At 33.7% G+C, this 22,344-nt stretch overlaps 1 protein-coding gene across 11 annotated transcripts in view; it reads left to right on the top strand.

Annotated features, from left to right (window-relative positions):
• The window catches only part of LOC126753090 (sex determination protein fruitless), a 456,704-nt gene that overhangs the window by 352,667 nt on the left and 81,693 nt on the right, over positions 1-22,344 (top strand). The window contains exon 1 of one of the 11 annotated variants that reach the window (XM_050464280.1): positions 10,748-10,891. The exons of 9 other annotated variants lie outside the window; for them this stretch is intronic. The gene's annotated coding sequence lies outside the window, so the exon portion shown is untranslated. Of the gene's footprint in view, positions 1-10,747; positions 10,892-14,816; positions 15,028-22,344 lie in introns of those variants that run through there. One more of the 11 variants, XM_050464298.1, reaches the window with a different exon arrangement.

Here is a 22,344-nt window from a genome sequence, read left to right as displayed (position 1 = left end):
GCTCCGGCACTGTTATTGTTAATGGTGCGCTCGCCACGCTCTCCCAATGCCATATTCATACAGTTAACGTACGTTGAAATACCGTTTGTAGATTTCGCATGCGAGTGAGAGCGCTCAACGTCGCAATCATTCATTGCCTGTTGCTCTACGTTGGCAGCGACGCAACGCTGCTGTCGCGCGCGTTTCTCGTGTCCTAATTTTCGCATTACCAAAGTGCCATTTTTACACTTCGCCGCTGAGTTGCAGATAATGTTTGACAAGCTGTGCCGTCGCGGCACTGTATGCTAGCGCTAAGCATTGGTGCTGCCAACTTCACACGTCGACAGAGCTGTGCGCTGCTACTCTTTGCGAATTTTTCGTTTGTTTCAGCGCAATTCAGTTTGGTTCAGTTCGGTTTTGATACACACACGCGCGCGCGCCTACCGTTTTCTCTGACGGTGTGCGCTCACCGCAAATACCGCGCTCTCCCCTCTCCAAAGCTTATCCCCTTCCCCTACGTGTGCTGCGCGCCTTCAAGCGCTCTAATGGCATTTGCTGTTTGCCATTTTTTCAACTATTTTTGTAAATTTTCTGCTGCTGCCGCTCGCATCGCATACTTTTTTGCGCACTTTACGTCGTTTTCATTTGTTGTTGTTGCTATTGCTAATTGTAGTGTGTTGTTGGTGCGACGCCACTGCCGCGCTGCCACATGTGTTTACTTAATAATTCGCATATTGGCGAATGCTGTTGCTGCTGTTTTTGTTGGCGTCACAAATACAATATTTGTAGTTTGGCAGCGGCGTTTCTTGCTCATAATGAAGAATTTTCAGTTGTCTGCGCCGTCCGCTCAACGTTGCGTTGCGTTCAGTTCTTTTCTAAACGGTGCGCGGTGTAATTCTAATTCGATTGAGTAATAGCTCAACTCGCATCGCATCATCGCACATATTCGCGTACTAAGTTTAATTTGTACACGCAAAAAAAAACTACTATTACTATAGAAAAATCGCATACGTACTAGGTCCTAAAGCTATTCATGCGTGTCTGCATTACTGGAACCCGACGGTTGCTCTAAAAATACATACCCTAATTGGCTTTTGGGTAATTGCTAAGCTGTTGGTGAATAATTACTAACTAATTATAAATACATATGTACATACTTATGTATGTACATACGTAAAAACAAGTGTTTTGTGTTCTGTGCGAATTCGCAAAGCCGCCGCTGAATTGATCACACGCGCGATCACTTGCGAATTTTTTTATTGTGCTTATTGTTATTAACTTCTCAATTGGTGTGGTGGTCTTTTACTAAAAAAAAAAAAAAAAAGATCTTATTTTTGCCCTACGTGTAATTTCGTGCATGACATATGGATCTACAATACAAAAATGTATTAAAAGTGAATTGCAAGTGAAGCGATTATTCGCAATAAACCGCATAATATCTAACTGAAAACTTGATGGTTAAAGTGTTTGCATTTACAGTGATTTTTTTAATTCGGAAGAAATGTTTTGAGGAGAAATATTTAAATCAGTTTTAAATAAAACTGTCTGCAAAAATACAGACACATACAAAAATTTGTTTTAAAAATGCGAAATGTCCGAATCAAAATAAAAATAATTCAAAAATATGATAAAATAAACATTGTCACCTAAAATGCAAAACAACGTAACATTGGAAAGAACGTAATTGAATTCTCTATTACTTACGATTCACTACATCATATTACACATATGTACATATGTATGTATGTAAATAGCGTTAAAATTTTAACTTCCGCTGTCAAATATAACCATTTTATAACCAAAACTCCAAATTATTCTCGATATGAGTGGTTTCTATTATAACGCTTTTCCTTCGCCTGTAAGCTTATGAAATCTGATGCTAAGTAATTTTGCATTTTATGTGATGACATAATTTTAAAACGAAAAAAATAAAAAATATTAAGATTCAAAAGGAATTTTTATTTGTAATCAACGACAACGTCTTTCCAATTAAATTACAATTTTTATTTAAAATAAACACAATCAGCACTAATATAACCAAGAATATGAAAATGCAATAATAATACTGCACTCCGAATTTATTCATTATCACTTTCCTCGATTTTGAATTCGACCTAATCGAAGGATTTGAGAATCAAAAACTATAGCCTTAAGCTGATGTAATCTTCATCTGAGAGACAACAATCCTCTCGAATCATTTCCAGTTCAGAGACGGTTCTGTAAACGTTCAAATCACATTGGTGTTGAGTTCGCTATTACTATGAACCTTGAACAGGATGTCGATTATTAGCCGACAGTGTTGGAATATTAAAGTACTCCGCCGCTATTTTTTAGCACAGCGTATCTTTAGCATAATGTGCGTGTTGCCACTATATTAAAAAATTATAATAAAGTGGCTTTAAATTTAAATTATACAGAGCCCTCAACGAAGAAAATAGAACAGCTCTACAAAAACATAACTTTTTCTTGTTGCTTTGGATATATTAGCAAGTTTTGATGATTTGTGCTTAATATGTTTGAATGTATTCTTTTTTTATGATTATTACACATCTCTTATTGTGATCAAAAAAATTATTTTTCCAAACATGATTACGGTTTTACGTACCTTTTTCGCACATACAGAGATCGCGTTATCCCCACGCTTACGCTTCTTACTGAAAATATGCAAAAAAGTATAAGGAAGATTTTAAGATTTTATTATCTCAAATTAAACGATAAAATATCTCGACTTACAGTCTACAAAATGTCGTTACGCCAAGAAACTCTCAAATTACGTTTCAAGAACGTGAACTCAGAAATACTGATGTCACCAAGTTCTCAGAAATCGGTAAATTCTACCAGTGAATCGGAGGTTGAAACATCTCCTCCAAAGTTATTTGCTCAATATGTTCTCAGTGACTTAATACTTTTTCTCTATCACGTTAGGAATGACAAAGCATTTTCACAAAGTGATGGAGGAGCACGAATATTTTTTTAATTATAAGTGGTTGTAGAAAGTTTCTGAAGCTTATATGTAAAGTTTGAAAAATGAAATATAATATTTAATCGTCCCCAAATACGACAATTAATGAGAGATACAGATTATATAAAGATTCCAAAAACTTAAGCTTGTAACCATAAAGTACTAAATTACGAAGATATTGTGAAAAATATGCTGACTCAGTCTCAGACTCTAGTATTAGATAAACTAAATACATATATCGGCAAACATCTGGATAAGTTTTCAAATAATTTTTAAAATGATAGTGAAAAACAGAGAAAGTGGTTTCACCAGTATCTAAAAGTGATGGAAGGAAGGTATCAAGGTTGAAAGGAACCTCACATGATGGCAAATTACTGTTGGTCCATAAAAAGGGATTTCCAAGTAGAAAAATATAAAAGAAATATTCATAAAAGGAGTTTTACCAAAATATAGCAAATATTTTCGACAAACAAAAGATAAACGACCAACCATACGAAATATTGTATGCTAAAGCTTTGCAGAAGTTATTCACCAACACTGATAACACCTCAGAGGTCGAAAATATTGTTGGTTGTGAGTATTTCGAGGAATTCTGGTTTCAAAATTCAGTGAATTATTATATTTAGTTTATTATCAACTTCGCCGAAATCGTGAAATAGCCTTCTTGTACACTGAGAAACGTCGGAGACCCTATAAAGTATACGTATAAATAATCAGCGTGACAAGCTGAGCCGATTAAGTAAGTCTGTTTATAAGCGAAGTAGTCCTTCAGTTTTTGAGATGCGGAACTGAAATTTTAAACGCGCCCTTTTCTCCCCAAGAATCCACTTATTTGTCAGAACCGCCGATTTCGATTCACTATAGCAAATAGCTGCCATATAAACTGAATGATCAGAATCAAGTTCTGGTAGGGAAAACATTTTAATTTGACAAGATATCTTCATTTAACACAAGTTATTTTTTAGAGCTCCGCTATATTATTTGAAGAAATTTTCGGGATCGGACTCTATCATATAGCTGTCATACAAAATCATGTCAAAATCAAGTTCTTGTATGGAAACTTCTTTAGTTGTGAAGGGTATTATAGCTTCGGCGCACCCGAAGTAACAATTTTTCTCGTTTTTTGTTGTTTTATAGGCCTTTTCTTATTTTAGCTAGTATTCTGTTGGCGCCCGCTGACAAGACTGGGAGTACATGTATTCCCTTAAATGCATTTTTGCAGTTTCAAATTTCAAGCAAAAAACAAAAAAGAGAAAAATTTATTAAAAATTTTATATTGTGATGAATTGAGCTAATACTCAAACGTATGTATGTATCTTATAAGTTAACCAATAAATTTTGCAACGAAATACTCTCACTTTTGTTCCTTATTTATTTACACAACTAATCGCGTTACCTCGGACCTTATCGCAAATATTTTATAATATATATGTACATATATACATGTATTCACCGTGTACACGAATACATACATAGATTGCTCGTACGAACAAAAATGTTTGCAAAGTTTTTTTTTTTTGATAAGTGTAATTAATTTATAACCATATTTCCGTGGAATTATATATAATGTGTATATAGACACATATATACATATGTTATGCCAATCGAAAGCTGAAAGTTAATACAAGTGTTACTGACATACATATACTTCTACAGTATGTTTTAATAATGTTTAAAATGCGTGAAGAATTATTCAAAGTGTGTGAACTATTTACATTTAACATGAAACAGAATCAAATGTCACTCCGTTATGAAAAAAGCTTTAATTAGCTTACAAGCTCCAAAACACGTTAAAGCTTAAAAACGAATTGCGCTTGAAAGCTTTAAGGCGCATTGTATTTCATTATAATGGCACTTTAGTTCACTCGACATTACTCAGGAATAAATTTAAGACGTCTTTCTCTGAATATCGTCATTTCATAGTCTCTTTCGCATATTTTAATACGTTTTTCGGTTCACGATATTGTTTAAAACCACGGAGTGGAGGGAAGAACACTCCGTTTAAAGATCTTGACATGTGTCGAATTTGGACAATAATTCGACTCTCGCGTCACCTAGCGTCAGAATTTTAAACACATAAAATTTCTCACCCTGCCCTTTTTTTTGTAAAATCATTTCGATTGCCAAACGAACCTATTTGATCGATGGCAATACTGTGTTTCATCGTCAAACGAAAAAATATGATCCTAAATTAGGTAAATAATTATAATGACATTAAATAGTTATAAATAAATTACTCCAAATTTTCTAAAGTGATTGCAAAGCGCTTTTCACTGACAGTCATGCTAAATCTCTCATAATATATTTTCTTCAAAGTCCATTTCTTTACTGTACTGGTTTTGCTTCAAGGCCTAAATCGAAGAGGTTTTGTTTGAGGACTTTAGACATTACATATCCCTACAGGTAAAAGTCTAACGGTGTGATATTACGCAGTCTTGGTGGCCGACCGACCGACCCTAAACGTTAAATTTTCTGCTCACCGAAGTGTTATCTCAATATTTCTATTGACATCTTGTTGAAACCAAATGTCGGCGAGATCACGAAATTGAATTTCATGCGTCAAACTATTCACGGTTACATTCTCATTCTGATTTTTAAAGAAAAATATACTTATGATTCCAACGGTCCACAAACAACACCAAACCGTTATTTTTTCTGGATGAAACAGCAGTTCTTGAATCTCTTCAGGTTGCTCTTCGTCTTAAATGCGGCAATTTTGTTTTTTTACAAAAACTTTGGGCCAAAAATGAGTCTCATCGCTGAACAAAAACAAAAACGGATCTTCTTGGAACTTATCAAGAGTCCATCGAGCGAAATGATATCGGTTGGAATGCTGGGTCTCAATAAGAGTTATGGTATTGCGAAATAGAATGCTCAGTAGGCCGATTACGTTGACCATAAGTTGAGCGAAGTGCGCGAAACACTGTCTTTACAGAACATGAATTTTCGAAATGAAGTTGAGCGTAAACGTTTTTCAGGCGTAAGCCTTTTCATGATGCCAAACAATACTGAACAAAAATAACATGACAGCTTGACACGACCCACGCGTGATCTGTCAAAAAAGGCTATTGGAAGAAGTACTTACATCTACTTGGATCGAACGTTATATCCGACTTTTTTTACTTCTAGGTGTTATAAACTTCCTAGCAAACTTAACATAGGCTGTTCAAGGCATAAACAGTAACAGGACGAAACTATCGTAATTTCTGTTTCTATCATTTTTGCTTTCTCAGAAGATGAGGCCCACTCTTGAGTTTTCTTTACATGTTTCAATAAGCAATGTTGGAGGAAAGGAATTTTTCTTTTCCAAATGTGTATTCGAATGAAAAATAAAGCTTAATATAAGAAGGCATACCGGAGTTACAGCATAACTCTTTTTTTAAATCACATGTTCCATTTGTTCATATGTATGTATGTAGCTAGATATTATTTCGCACAGCTGCTACTTTCTTGTCATAAGCTCCAAACAAATTAGCTTCTCTGCAAATGCAAGATCTACTTATATTTCCCAAGCTTGATTTGAAAGATACTCTTAGAGATACCTACTTTTGCCACATTTTTTTGCTATTTATATTTTGTTATATTTTTTTTGTTCTCGGCAAAATGTTCCATCATCGTTAAGTAACGATTTGTTGCACAATCGATAGACGGAAACCTTGGCCGCACCCACCACACAACTTTCATTCTCTACGGCTCAACAACGAGCAGCCAATATTAAGTTCAACCAAGTGTAAAAAATTACACACACACTCACACATGTGTACTTGCATATAGCAGCCATATGCGCGCATACAGTTGTATTTCGCCAGCAGAACACCAGCAAAACTAATTTCCTTCAATTAAATATTAGCAAATTTTCTACATGCTCTGCCCTTCTTCTCTCTACTTAAGTTATTTTTACCTTTTTACTTGCAAAAAAATAATAAAAAAATGCAAAAAACAAGAACAACAACCACTCGCAGAACAAAACGAAGCAGCTCATTCGTAAATGTTCACGCTAAAAATAGTGCAGAAAAAAATTTAAATATAAAAATTTGAAAAGCAGATTATTCCAACATTTACAAGGCAGTAGGGTAGTGTGCGAAAACCCGCACACACACACACATGTATAATATGTGTTTGTATCATGTGGCTGCGGCTGTGTGCGTGCGGCTGCCCTCCAAGCACACACACATTCACATGCACATGTCTGTATGTATGTAAATGCGCGCAGAATTCGACTTACACATGGAGACAGGCGATAGCGGATCGTAAGCGATCGCGTGCAAATAAATTCAACCGAAAAAATGCCAAAAAACGCCAGCAAAAAATGCTGCGCAAAATGCACGAAAAAAAACTATTAATAACATAAGAGTAACACACAGGCAAAAACAATAGCAACAAAAGCACTGACAGCAAACGCTGCGACAACATACATTTATGTAGCTACTGCTACAAGCTTACTAAACACAAGCACTACAACAACAACATGCACACCACATGTTCGCTGGTGTGTGTGTGTCGCGCTCTTTTGGGTCGTAAAGTTGACCTTCAAACAGCAACATTTGCCAAAAACAAAAATTCGCACAACTTTTTTTTTGTTTTATTTTTACATTTTTATTTTCGTTTTCGTGTTTTATGCTTTTTCCGTTGTTGTTATTGTTGTCGTTGCCTTTTTATAATATTTTCGCTTTCTGGGCTCGCCTTTTCGTTGTGCTTTTGCAGCGGCAGTCACAACGCTTTTTGTTGTTGCTGTTGCTTTTTTTTATTCGAACAACTTTGTTGCGGGCTTCGCCCAGTTTGGACGTTTTCATTTCATTTTATTCACGATCGCTTGATTGCTCCTTATTGTTTTTGTTTTTATTATTGTTTGTGTGTGCGTTTTTACTTTTTCAAAGCGCTTTGTTATTAGTTCTCGGCAATTCGTCGAATGTCGAACTTGCAGGCAACAAAGCTGATTGTTTTACTGCCCTGCACTGGCTTCCTTATAATGCACACACACACGTACACATACATAAATATATACACAGTAACTGTGTATTGCCATCGAAATTTGTTCCAAATATGTGTGTAGTTGCAAAGCTCAGCTGCGTGTGGCGTTCGCCACGCATCTAATGCCATCATCGTTTTCATTGGTATTGTTGTTGTTTTTTTTGTTATGTTGTTGTATCGATTGTCTATTTTATAAATTAGCGTTGGTTGCGAAACTCATCAGTCAGCAACTGCACCAAAATGATCTAATGTTTTAGCGCCCTACCCTGCCTGTGAGCGCTAACTGAGAGGATCCTAGTGATCGTGGCGAACCTAAATAGATTTGAGCTGGACAATATGTAAGATAACACGAAGCAACCGAGTATTCATCAGTGGTTCTCAACAGCTTTCCAAAGTAAACCCCAACCTTATCAAAAATTGCACGAATTGCATTTATCCTATTTGCCATCAGGGATGACTTTCGAGATTTCCAAGATCTACAAACTTAAGCCACCACGAAATGAGTGCTGAATTCTATTAAAAATATATTTTTCGTAACGTAAATATAATTAAAAGTTATACTTATTGATATGTATATTTAACACACAAACTATTTTCGCTTTACCAAGCTTTAAAGAGTAGCGAATCGAAAACACAACTGGCATAAGTCGCATAGACTGTCATAATCAACTAAAAATTGGTTATACCGTTTTATATACCACTCTCTTTTCTTGGATTGAACTGCATAACTTTGTTGTTGCTTTCAAGAGAGGGAAAAGAGAGCAGAGCTTTATACTATAAGTAATTGAAGATCGATGTAATTTTTCGTTCTAAAACCAATTGGGGGTACTTCATCGCTCAATTTCCTACGCTTCCTCCAAAAAAAATATTTCTTTTACTAAGAAAGTCACATGATGACAAGAGTAGAGAGTTTATTGTTATAATATCTCTGTTTCGGTTATTGGAAAACAATTCTCAAAACGTAGAAAGTTTTGCAATCAAGTTCAATAAAAAGTATCCTACGTTCTAATGTTTCAATAGATCCTTAAACCGTGTAGTATATTTTCATGAACAGTCTTCAATTTCAGTATGGCAGCGAGCAAGTGTCTGAGCCGAAATACACCGCAAAAATGTATATTTAGATCTACATATATAAATTCAATTGGCGTTGAAATTAAAACTTTAAGGTCTTTCCACAAACTCCAGCTAAAGTCAAATTGAATGACAGGCCTATTAGCTTCATTAAGAGGTTACATGAGTTTACGGGTTTCAAATGTCGATTTTTTTTATTGTCTTATTAAATTCTACAACACCTCTAAAATATTGTCCTAAATTTTCAAATTGATCCGAGTAATAGTAGTACAGCCTAGAGAATTTGTACGCTCGAGGCTAGCTAGGCTAAGTGCGCCGTCTTCAAACGCGTTTTTCTCCAAACGGGGTTTTGAAGTCGCTTGGCAAGATTTCTCAAGAACTACTCAACCGATATTCATGAAATTTTATACCGGTCTTTGAGATACAATTCTTAAAGACTTTGACGAAGGGTTTTTTTTCGATTGCAACAATTTGAAAAAAACGTTCACTAATTTTCTCTGAAATTTTAATTTTTGGATAAAAATGTCTGCCAAAAATTTAATTTCCAGTTTTTTTTTGAGTTAATGTATCGTATCGTTTTCACTTTAGATGATCCTCTAAGGAGTTATCATGCCAACGCGGCCGCATCTTTTTTCCGAGGGGTCACCGGAAATGACGTCGCAATGGCCGTATTTAATTTTTTTTTTTTCAAAAATTTAAAAATTTCTTTGTAAATTCTAAAAATATATTTAATTTTTTATATGAAAAAAAAAGCTGTCAAAAAATGTATGTTTTTTACACGAGGAAACCCATGTAATCCATTAAACCGCAAAATTACGGTGTTTGGAATAACTCTAACCTAATTTTTATACCTCGCTAAGTCACCCAAGTTGACTATGTGAACAGTCGAACCGCTTACAGAGCGGCAAACACCATCAATGTATATCTCAGTATCTTTTTACTACAGATTCAACATAAAGGAGTGGGTCTTGGTAAATATATAAATTACCAGACTATATTCAGTTCCAATAAACGAACTAGTTTGGCAATATCGTCTCTGATGTTCACCGTAATAACGCGCCCAACAGTCAACCTAATGCGCGTTGTTGCACACACACACATACACACAACCGTGCATATGTCCACGCGCATACGTCATTTTATTGCCAATTTTTGGCAAAGTCCCCAACAGCGTACGCGCACGCTGTCGCAGATGGGCTTACAGCACTGTCTATGCCTACCTACTACCTAAAAGCGCTGCGAGAGCGTAGCTGCCTGCTTGTGCCGCGCTGAGTGCTTTGCTCACATCTAAGCATAACGCCTGCGTCAATGTCGTCGGCATTGTCAACGCCTTACGAGGCGCTGACGTCGCCGCTTTATGCCGCACCGCGCCGCGTCGCGCCCTACTGCCGATCGTTGTTTGCAGAATTTCGTTTTCGCATGTGGCCCACACATTGTTTGCAGTCAGTCGCGCTGCTGCTCGCTCGCAAGCTTCAAATGTGCTTTAGGTGCGCGCGCGTCTGTGTGTGTGTGCGTTTATGCGCATATAGTTTGCTGGTAGGTAGGTACATACCTACGCTGCTCCTCCACAGCGCCCACTGCGTTGATCGCAATTTTTTATGTATTTCTTATTACTATATTGCTGTTGTTGTTGTTCGCTTCATGTTTTTCGGTATTTTAGGTTTTGGATTTGGCGAGCGCGCACTCGTGTATGTGTGTGCGCGCGTGTATGTTCGTTTTCTGCGATCGGTATCAAGGTTTTTGGCAATTCAGTTCGCGGTTGCGACTTTAGTCGGTTGGTCGGTTGTGTTGTGTTGTGTTGTCATCGTCGTAATCGTAATACTCGACGCTGATTAACATAGCGTTTGTCTTCAATCGTGTTTGCTTTCGTTCGCAAAATATTGATAATAGTGCAACGCAGATTTTAAGGTGAACATAAAAATCAGCAATTACTTTTGCTATTAGAAGCTATTGCTTTTTTTTAATTAAAAAAGGTAGGCATTGAAATAAAAATGCTATTTTATCATGCAAAGGAGCTAAAAATAACAAAAACAAAGCGCGCAAGTGAGGCGCTTAGTGAACACAAGTTTGCAAAGATCACTGCAAGGCGCTGATTAGGAGCGCATGTGTGTTGGTGTGCATGCGCTGGTTTAAAGCTCACGCGCTGCTTAAAAAAAAAACAACAACAAAAACGAGAAAGACATACCGACGCGTTGCAGCGCGCTCATCAATTTGAATTTGAATTCGTTTCAAATTTCTGCGCTGGTATGTGTGCGCTTTTGGCTACTTTTTAGTGTTTTTCCTGCTGCTCGAAATATGTATATGTAAGGGTGCCAAATACTTGTTCTTGCGCGCGTGTGTATATGAGCGTCTGCGATTTTTATTGCTCCTCTCTAATGGTATGTGCGCGTGTTATTTGCTTCTGTTGTTGTATTACGTTGGAATTACTATTCGCCATTTTTTTATGGCTCGCCTGCAGCAGTGTTAGTAGCTCGATGTAGCACCCTAGCTGGCGAATAAGCCAGCAGTATGTAGCTGGCATGCATGTATATTTGTATGTATGTGGTAGTAGTTGTGGTCTCTTAACCCACAAACCAAAATCGAGACATTGAGATTGAGCCATTCGCAAACGTTAGTTACATTTATGTGTTATAGCGCGCGCGGTAGATACGACGGCAACGAACGCAACAAGCATAGAACGGATGCGGATGCGGATGCGCATTGATAGTTCTCAGTGCAACAAATATAAATTACATGAGCTCATACTCATACAAACGCTTGTGAATACACGGACAAAGAATGTATAAAGTGAAGAATTGAAAAAGAGGATACAATTTATATGAAATAAGTGCCGAAGTGATCGGGAAAAATATACACAGTGTTCAATACATCATATGTACATATGTTTTAGAGCGAAAAGTATGCAATAATGAACTTAGAAAACATATAAAAATATTTTGAAAATTTCTATGGAAAACATATGTTTTGAGATTTTTTATGGAAAAAAAATTGGATTCTTGGGAAAAAAATTGTTCAACTTTTTTCGGAATAAACGAATTTTAACTGAGGAAACGATTAATTAATAACATTAAAACTATTTAAATTACCGAATTTACTATATTGAGCAAAAAAATATGTTTTTGAAATTAAAAAAAAAAATTGTTTGAGTTATTTGAATTTTTTTTAACAAATCTTAAGTGAAAAAGTAACGGACAAAAATTAACAACGCTAAAAAATTTATACTGCTATTAAGCATTTTTTAAACCGAATCGCTTGTTGTTTTTCTAACACTGTGTACTTATGTTATGGAATGAAAATGCCAAGCCATATTAAGACTTTAAAAAATATGCAAATCATTATAAAAATACGTAATAGATCGTAAAATTAAAAATAATAATAAGCAAAAAAATAATAAAACACAAATAATAAAATAAAAAATAATAATAATTAAAATTAAATTTTAGCAAATGCAGAAATGAAAATAAAAAATATGTTCAATTAGTTTTTATAAAGTGGAAACAACACAGTAAAAATATAATAAAAAAATAAAAAAGTAAAATAATAATAATAACAACAACATTAATAAAATAAAGAAAAGAGTACAATAATTCCAATAAAACAAATGAGAAAAATTTTAAAATCAAAAGGTGTATCTTGGAATTAATAATATATTTTTGGAATTATTATTTGAACTGATTTAAAAATTTAATTTTATAAGCTCGGTAATAAAACAAATAGAAATTAATATTAAATTAATAATTAAAAATAATTGAAGTAGTGAACTTGTTTAAAAACTGTATTTTATATAACAATAAAATATATATATAAATAAGAAAATAATAAAAAATAAAAAAATAATAATAATAACAAGACTGCATATTTATTTTTTTTACAATTTTTATGTAAATGTGAAGCGAATTTTCTAAGCGAAATCAACTTAAACTAATATATTCAAATTAAATAGGATTTGAAGAAAAATAATGTATTTTTGATATTAATAAGAAATTAATAAAATTCAAAATATAATAATATATAAAAAATTATAAAAGTGAAAAATATTTATAAGGACAAAAGATAAGTGTAATAAATAAAAAAAAAAAAAGAAATTACCTAAAGCAAATCAAAAAAGGCAAAAAATAATAAAAAAGTTCATTAAAAAATTTTAGTATACTTAAAATAATAACTACAAAAATTGAAAAATTTATAAATATTTTTCTAACAATTATGGTATTAACAATATCTGTGATGAGAAACTGAAACTAAATACTAAAAAAGTTTAAAAAAGCAATTAAAAATTAAATTAATATTAAATAAAAATACAACAAACCACATTAACTTCGCTTGCACCTTAGTTATAATACCTTTCACAAATAAATAGTTTCCGTAAAAGAACTTTGTTTGATCGGTTTTATTGGTTCGATGTAAACAATTTCATCAGAGATTATACCGTTTTCTTAAAATATAATGCGTGCCGAATTTCGTAAGGATATCTCGACAAATCAAAAAGTTTTCCATACAAGGCCTGGATTTTGTTCATTCAGTGTGTATGAAAGCTGTATGCGATAGTAGTCCGATCTGAACAAGTCATTTCGTGAATGTATCTGGTCAAATGAAATAAAAACTAAACTTTATATCAACTAAAAATTGTCAAAGACAATAATAATAATGAAGATTATATAAAAAAGTGAACAAATTAAGTGAGAAATATATGAATAAATAATCAAAATCAATAAAAACATTTAAACTAAATTAAAAATATAAAAATGATATAAAATAAAATAAAAAAATTAAATTAAATTAAAATAAAACCAAATAAAATGTAAAAAAATATAAAAATAAATACTCAAATGGGGAATTTTTTAATAGTATTGCCATGAAGTTATCTCCAATAATATAATAAAATTTATTATTATAAAAGACAAAATGTAATAACAAATATTTCCTGAAACTAAACAAAAATGAATAAATAATATATTTTTAGTAATTTTTTTAATAAATAAAGTAAATTTTACGTATTATCTAAAAAATATATACATACATACATACATATAAAATAATTAAATAATTTATATTTAAGCATGTATTTATCACAAAAAACAAGCATACGATTTAAAACACTGAAAGAAACTACATTTTAAACATAACAATTAAAAAAAATTACGAAAAATTAGTTAAATTAAAATTATAAAAATATAGTAATAAATTTATAAGCGTAAATAAAAAAAATAAATAGAAGTGAAGTCATAACTAAATATTATCATTAAACAAAATAAACTAAAAAATTTAAATCTGCCAAAAAGCACACAACGCAGCATTAGCTTTGTATTCAAGAAATGTCTACTGCCAAATATCACTGTAAATGCATACAATTTTTAGCTCATCTTTTAGCTGACCCAATCGATTTTTCCACAAATGTGCCAAACTTAGAATTTTCCTTCCTTCCAGCAAACAATAGTGCCTTAAATTTTACTTATAATTAGTAATAAAATAAAATTCACAACCAAAAACCAATTAACCTGAACTCGGAGAATACGGAAAATCAACCAAATATGCGTTACAAATGAAAAACAACAACAAAGAAAACACCACTCTAACCCATGTACATATTATATACAATAAAAATGTATTGGCCTGAACATAATAAATTTGCTGTGAAGTTGTAGTAGAAGTGTTCTTGAAGATTGCTCCAGTTATAAGAAAATAAGAAACACACACACATATATATATACATACATACTACATACACAATCAAAAAATTCAAAACAAAGAAACAAAATTTGCCAATTATTATTTTACAAATAAAATTTGAAATCAGAAAGCATATCACAAATCTCAGCATAAAAGTAACCAAGAATACCACAAAATATTTCAATTGGCTCACCAACACACCTACACATTGGATTACTTTTAATTGGATTACATTGGATTTATATACATAAATTTATTGAAAACAAGTCGACAGAAAAAACCTACACGCTGGCTTACAACAACGACGAGAGCTCAGTGCAAGAAACCCTCTCACAACTGGATTACTACGCCTATTGGTTGACACACTGTTTGGGAAGGTTAGTACCAGAAATTAAGCAAACAATTTGCATTTACACGCTTACCTTATTTCACTTAATTTTTTTGTTTCACTTATGTTTTTGTACATACATACATACATATGTGTATGTTCAGGGCAGCGGCGTGCGCTTAGAAAATTCGTTAGCAAAAATTAGCAAACACGAGCAATACCAAACCGCCATGAACTCGTTCGCTGCGGACACACTTAAGTTTGCATTTTTATTTAATTTATTTTCATTTTTTGTTTTTTTTTTTTATTTTTTTCTGTTTTGCTACTCAACTACCGCTCTCTTCAATTGATTTAACTGTGTGCAAATTTTCGTGTGTTTTGAAAATAAAGTTTATGCTGACCTTCCTTAGGCCATGAAGGTTGTTTGCTTTGCCTTTGGCTTGTTGCTATAGATCACATACATGTACATATGTATGTATGTATGCAAAACATATGGCAGGAGGATAAAACAAAAACAAAACAATATTTATTGAGCTCTAAAAGCACAATTGGTGACACTTAACTTGTGTGACATTTATAGTTAACCTAAGTTCACTTGAGGGCGTTTAAAAATTTAGCCGAAACAAAAAATCTTAAAATGTAAAACAAACACTCTTGGAATTTTACAGACTATCAGCATTTTTTTGTAATCTTTTTTCGATTTTCAAGCCATCGAAAGTGCAGCCTTCCAAGAATGCTTGCGGTTATCATTAATGATCAATGGCTGTAGAAATTTGTCTAACCTAGCTTTGACTACGTTATCACATTGCGATCGTACAGGGTCAATAAACTTAGGTTCAGAATAGAAAATATAGCTAATTGAAGATTCCAAGTGTTGCCAGGACCTTCTACACCTCGTCTTTCCAACGGAGCGCAGGGGTTCCTCTTCCTATGCTTCCCCCGGCGGTTACTACGTTGAATACTCTCATACATGAAGTGACATGACATGACATAGCCTGCGTAACCGCTGTCCAAAGGACCAAAAATCTTCTGCAGAACCTTTCTCTCGAAAACTAGTAACGCCGCCTCGTCAGATGTTGTCATCGGCCATGCCTCTGCACCATATAGTAGGACGGGGATGATGAGTGACTTGTAGAGTTTGGTCTTTGTTCTTGGTCTTTATTTCTCAATTGCCTACTCAGTCCGAAGTTATTACAATCTCTTGGTTAATATTTACTTTAAATCATTATGAAAATACTTACATAAACTATACAATATTATGATTGTAAGGTAGAACTCGAACATGTAAATCTTTCAATATTCAAAAACAATTGATATGATAACGGCATTAGGTACTTTTTTATGTTAATACTGTAGTAATGTAATAACAAAATTGTTCTTCAGTGCTGAAATTTCAATTTCATTTTTTGGATATCAGGCAACATCACACCGGTCATGTCGAAATTGAAGCTATTCAAAATATTATATGGTATTATTTTCTAGTACAGAATATGTCAAAATCAAATACCCACACACTGTTCCGTTCCGTAATCGGTTCCGTTTATTTTTATTGATGTGGCAACTCTGTTCAAAAAATATCTAATTTAAAAGGTTATCGCATAAATTCCAAAAACTTGTATTAATTGCTGAAATTTCAATTTCACATTTTGGAAATCTGGCAACTCCTCTTTGGCAACTGGTTATGCCAACATTTATAATATTCAAAATATTATATTTTATTCTAGTACAAAATATGTTAAAATCTAACACCCACTTTATAATAAATTTTTCGGTGTATTTTTTCGGATGTGGCAACTTTGTTTCAAAAAAATTTCAGAATAAAAAATATATCAGCAACTTTCCTGAAAGCTTTCTTAAGCGTTTAATATTTTACATTCATTTTTACTTTTGCTATACGTGGCAACTCAAACCCAGAATATTTCTAAAATATCATTATAATCTTCAAACTTTTTTTTGTTAGATATTAAGATTTTTTTTCGTGCAGTTTTATTTATGGCTTTAGTACTTCAGAAACTAAACCTATAACTACTATTTGTTTATCATTAGTAGTAGTAGTAGTAGTAAGAGATGAAAAATATAAATATAAAAATCCGTTTAAACGTAATATTTGTGTTCAAAATTGCCGTTAGAAGCCCATTTTAAATCATTTTCCCAAATATCAAAGAACAAAATATTCGTCACATCAACTCGGCACATTACTACCATTTGCTACTGTGGGCAAAAAATTGCAAGACTTTTTAATTTAAATTTCGCGCGAAAACTCGTTTGTCGAAATATTTATTTTCCATGTTGGATTGAATTGAAGAATAGACTAGCCGAAACGATACGGCCTTTATGTAATTCCACCAAATACTTCCCAAAATCGTGAATATCACTCAATTCAAGTAGCTATCTCTCCAAAATCTGATAAGTGAAACTGTAATTCACTCAAATACTCCAACGAAGGCATGTAAATAAAACCAAAAAAGAATCCAAGCGTCGTGTCGCTACAACTACAACAAACTGATAAGCAACTAAAACAATGGAACACTGATAAGAATTTTTCAAAAAAGTTACAAAGTAGCTAATTCATTTCGTTTTCTTACACTCTTGCCATTACTCGTAAACAAAAATCCACTTCGCACACAAGTGCTGTCGTCACGATGAGTTGCTGCTCAATTAGCGATATCTCGCAAGCATAAATGTGTACTTAGATATTTGGCTAAGTTAATGCACGTGTAATCACGAGATACCATCAAATACAGCCACAAACACATACACACGAACGCACGTACACAACGTAAATAATGTAACGTCATCGAGAGCGCCAATTTTGTTGTTGCGCATGTTTCGCAGCGAAATTAATTTGAATGCGCTCAAGTGTTGCTGGCGATTTTGTGAAATTCATTATATTCGTGTTCTTGTTAAATTACACACTGCTAGACATACATATGTATATACATAAAAATGTAAAGTACAATTTCAAATTCAGCAATTTTATTGAAATTATTTATCGAGCAAATTGTCATACTTTTTATTCACCTACTTGGGCATAAGTGTACTAATCACGTTGTAGATAAACATCCCGTAGAATTCGTTAATAAGTCAGTAAACACTTGAGGTACACCAGCTAATCGAAAAAAGGTCTCACTTGGTGCTACATGAAGCAATACTTTGTAGCTGAAGTACCATGTGATTGGCACAAATTTGGGGACTCACGATGGACGGTGTCAATAGCTTCCGATTCTGAGGTATATTTTTAACTCTCGCAACAAACTAAGGAGAGTATTATAGGTTCACATAACGGTTGTTTGTAAGTCCTAAAGCTAAAAGAGTCAGATATAGGGTTATATATACCAACGTGATCAGGGTGACGAGTAGAGTCGAAATCCGAATGTCTGTCTGTCCGTCTGTCCGTCTGTCCTTCCGTGCAAACTGTAACTTGAGTAAAAATTGAGATATCATGATGAAACTTGGTACACGTATTTCTTGGCTCCATAAGAAGATTAATTTCGAAGATGGGCAAAATCGGCACACTGCCACGCCCACAAAATGGCGAAAACCGAAAACGAAACAAAGGACTTTTTCTTCAAAAGTTTTTGTACATAGGCTTCTATAGAGCATTTCCATATACAGTCAAAAATGGAAGAAATCGGATAATCTCCCATACAAAGGTTATGTTGAAAATCACTAAAAGTGACTAACGATTTTTGCTGAAGGCTTTTTTAAAAAGCCGATGGCAAAAAAAAGGAACGATTTCAATGAAATTCGGTATATAATATTTTCTTAACACCCTGATGACATGTACGAAATATAGGTGAAATCGGTTCACAACCACGCCTTCTTAGTCCACGAACCATCGTTTTACACAAATACGGCAGATGTAAATTATGAAATCTGGACTATCACACGAGTATAAAATGTTCGGGACGAACGCCCTTTGACTTGTTTTGATAGTATTTGATTTTTTTTCTTCAAAATAGGCTTCAGACTCGACAATTTCTGTCCGGTGACCGATTTTTTGCGAATTAAGGATAGCAAAAGAACTCTGAAGGTCTGATTCGAGGAAGTAATTCTTAGTCCACGCCATCGTTTTCTTAGATTTATGACACGGTGGACGCGTTGACTGAGTACGCGGGTTACCCACTTTCTACAGAGCTTCACATACTAAAGCTTTCGCGAATTATATTTGGAACTCGTAACTTAAATTATTACTTATCTGCATCTATTTAATTTTTTTGGCCATCCAATTTTTTTTGTGAATTCTTTCATATTTTCGCCCGTAAGAGCTGCCTTTGGACATTTACATACTTCGTGGGTACGCATTTGACCTATTTGGAATTTAGGAAACCATAAACTAATTGTTGCTTTAATTCGCTTGGTACAGTGCGCGGATTGCACTCAAGAAGCCAACTATCGGTTAAGTAACTGGTAAAATACCAAAATGACTACCAGAAATGTCTGTTCAAATCTCTATAAGGGGCGTTTTCTCTTTATCTGGTTAGCAATTACTTGTCAGTTAAGTTCTGGTTAACTTAACCAAGAATCCTTCTTTCGGTAAATAACCTTTTTTATAACCAGAACTGACAGATGCTGCTAACCAGACATTGGGAAAACGGCTCTACGTTTCTTAAGGCGCAATTAACAATTCTAACCGAAACTAGTGTACTTGTCATAGTAAATCCCTTTCTTACGCAAAGAGCTTAAGAATTGCACTGTGTGCATGTGTTAGTTTCCACGCTAGTTCTTTCAATGTATTGGGGTTTCGGTAGTGGTGACTTTCTGTGCACTGAACAAGCCACTTTTTTATTAACATTTTTTAGTATCATCAACATTTTCCATTAACACCCAGTTTTTTCACAATACTAAAACTGATTCTGAAAGTTAAAACTTAGAATTCATAGCATTACTTGGATTTGAAAATAATTTCGTGTGCCTGCGCCAATTAAAATTATTAGAAAATTGTCGTATATTCCGAATTATGTAATGTCAACGTAAGTATGTACGTGACAAATATTTTCGGCTGTGTACTTGCATCGAAATGAATATTTGTACTTAGTATTACGACTGTTAACGTCACACGACATTAGAATATTATTACTTGCGCAAATGAAATCGTCGTCGGCAGCGACGGCAGCGCAACGAACAAAGTGATCAACACAATGGGCAGCATTTGGGCAAAAGTACTGAAAATAAACCACAGAAATATGTACATATGTACATTCGTGCACACTGTACCCTTGTAAATAGGCGTGTGTGGACATTTTTGTTGGCTGACGCACAGTTGTGCACATATTAATAGTGCTGTATGATACATTTCGTGAAAAGTAAGTTTTATTTTTAAAATAATTGGACCTTACTGCAGAGAGAAGTTGAAAATATATATGTACTTGTATATTATATCAGCGGACATGCAGGATATCGGATAGGGAACCTCTCTGTGATTTGAAAAATAACTGTTATTTAGAAGAGGAATTTGAAACAGCAGATGGTGTTGAAAATTTAGACCAATTCTATTATATTTGAGAACACACTGGAAGTAAAACATTAAACATTTTACCAAAAACTGCAAACTTAAATAAAATCAAATTCTAACACAATAAGCAGTATTTAAAAAATTCTAGTTTTAAATTTTCAAAATAATTTCGAAAAAGTAAATTTATTTTTAAAAAAGTTTTCTGAAATGAAATCACTTAATATTGTATTGGAGTATTTATGACCGAAATTTTGTGTAATATGTTTTTTCATATATTTCAAATTAATAATCAAATCTGGTAACCTTATTCAAAAAGCTCTTTGGATATAGTAAGAACAATTACATTTACCATATATTGCTTTCTAACTTATTTAAAACGTATGACAATCCAGTTTAGAAACTACAACAATTAACTAGAAACTATAATAAAAAATTTTATAGTAACCTTACTAAAATAATTTGAAAGGATTCATTGCAATATTTTTCGTGATATTCATGGCAACTCCCTTCGTAAAATAATACTACAGGGAAAAATATAATTTATATGAAATATTTTACGATAATATTTGTCGCTACACAATTAAGGATATTTTTTGAGCAAAATCAATGAAAAAACATGGCAACTCTGTTCATACAGTTGTGTTCACGAAAATAGTAGTGCGACAGCACATAACACTCTAATCTTATTTCTGACATGTTCTATCTTGCAAATTGAACATTTCTACAATACTTTCGTAGAACAGAATATTGTTAACAAAAAACACCAAAATGCCGTTATTTTTATTTTACGTTGCTTTCTTTATGGTATATTTCAATATTTGCACCAAAAGTCTGTTGTTCATTAAAATAGTAGTGCTTGACGGGAATAATTGAAAAAAATTTAAATTTTTTTTTTTTTAATTTTAACTGACATCAGTAAGTGTATTAAAATAATATAGTAATTGTGTGATATAAATTTATTGAAATCGCTCTTTATTTCTTGTTTAGTCGGTTGAAAAAAAGCATTGCTCAATCAAAAAGCGAGAGTTAATAGTTAAGTTAAGAGATGAAGGCAAGACATATAAAGAAATCGAAGAAATGATTGGTTGCACTGCTCCGATGATATTTAATGCTATTCATCATACTATTAAGTCGGCAACTCGTGGTGGTAAGCGCAAGACTTCATTTCTAGAGGACCGACGAGTTTTGCGATACAGCAAAGCGAAGCCTTCGGCGTTGTCAAAAATAATTAAAAATGAGTTGAATCTAATGGTCAGTGCTGTCACAGCTAATTTACATGCAAGGAGTCCGAGAAAAGTACCCCTTTTGACGAAGAAGCACGTCAGTGCAAGAATAAAAAGTTGCGAAAGATGATACGTATTGGCCCGCCCAAAAGTGGCACAATATTGTATTTACGGATGAGATCAAAATTGTTTTGTTTGGTGGTATAGGCTCCAGGCAGTGTGTTCGTTGTCTCCCAAACACAGAATACCACCCAAGGTACACCACAAAGACAGTAAAGTATGTTGAGCTAAACACTATGGTGTGGGCTTGTTTCTCAGATGCTGGCTATGGTCCAATCTCTTTGATCACTGGCATTATTGACCAAGCAGTGTGCATTAATACATTGAAAGATGTAATGCTACCGTATGCTAGTTGGAAAATGTCCTTAAAATGGACATTTCAGCAGGATAATGATCCTAAACATACGAGCAAACTAGCTAATCAGTGGTTTGCATCTGAAAACATCTACGTGTTACCATGGCCAGCACAATCTCCGGACCTAAACCCGATCAAAAACTTATGGGGCGATGTCAAGAGATGCGTAGCAACAGCAAAACCATCAAGAAGCACAGAGCTTTGGCAAGTGTTTAAGGAGTTATAGGCTCAAGTCTCTGTGAAGCGTTGTAGGGAGATTATTGATTCCATCCT

The sequence above is a fragment of the Bactrocera neohumeralis genome, chromosome 2 (assembly GCF_024586455.1).
Source record: "Bactrocera neohumeralis isolate Rockhampton chromosome 2, APGP_CSIRO_Bneo_wtdbg2-racon-allhic-juicebox.fasta_v2, whole genome shotgun sequence".
NCBI lineage: Eukaryota > Metazoa > Arthropoda > Insecta > Diptera > Tephritidae > Bactrocera > Bactrocera neohumeralis.
The sequence above is the reverse complement of the archived record's forward strand: the minus strand, read 5'-3'. Positions and strand labels throughout refer to the sequence as shown.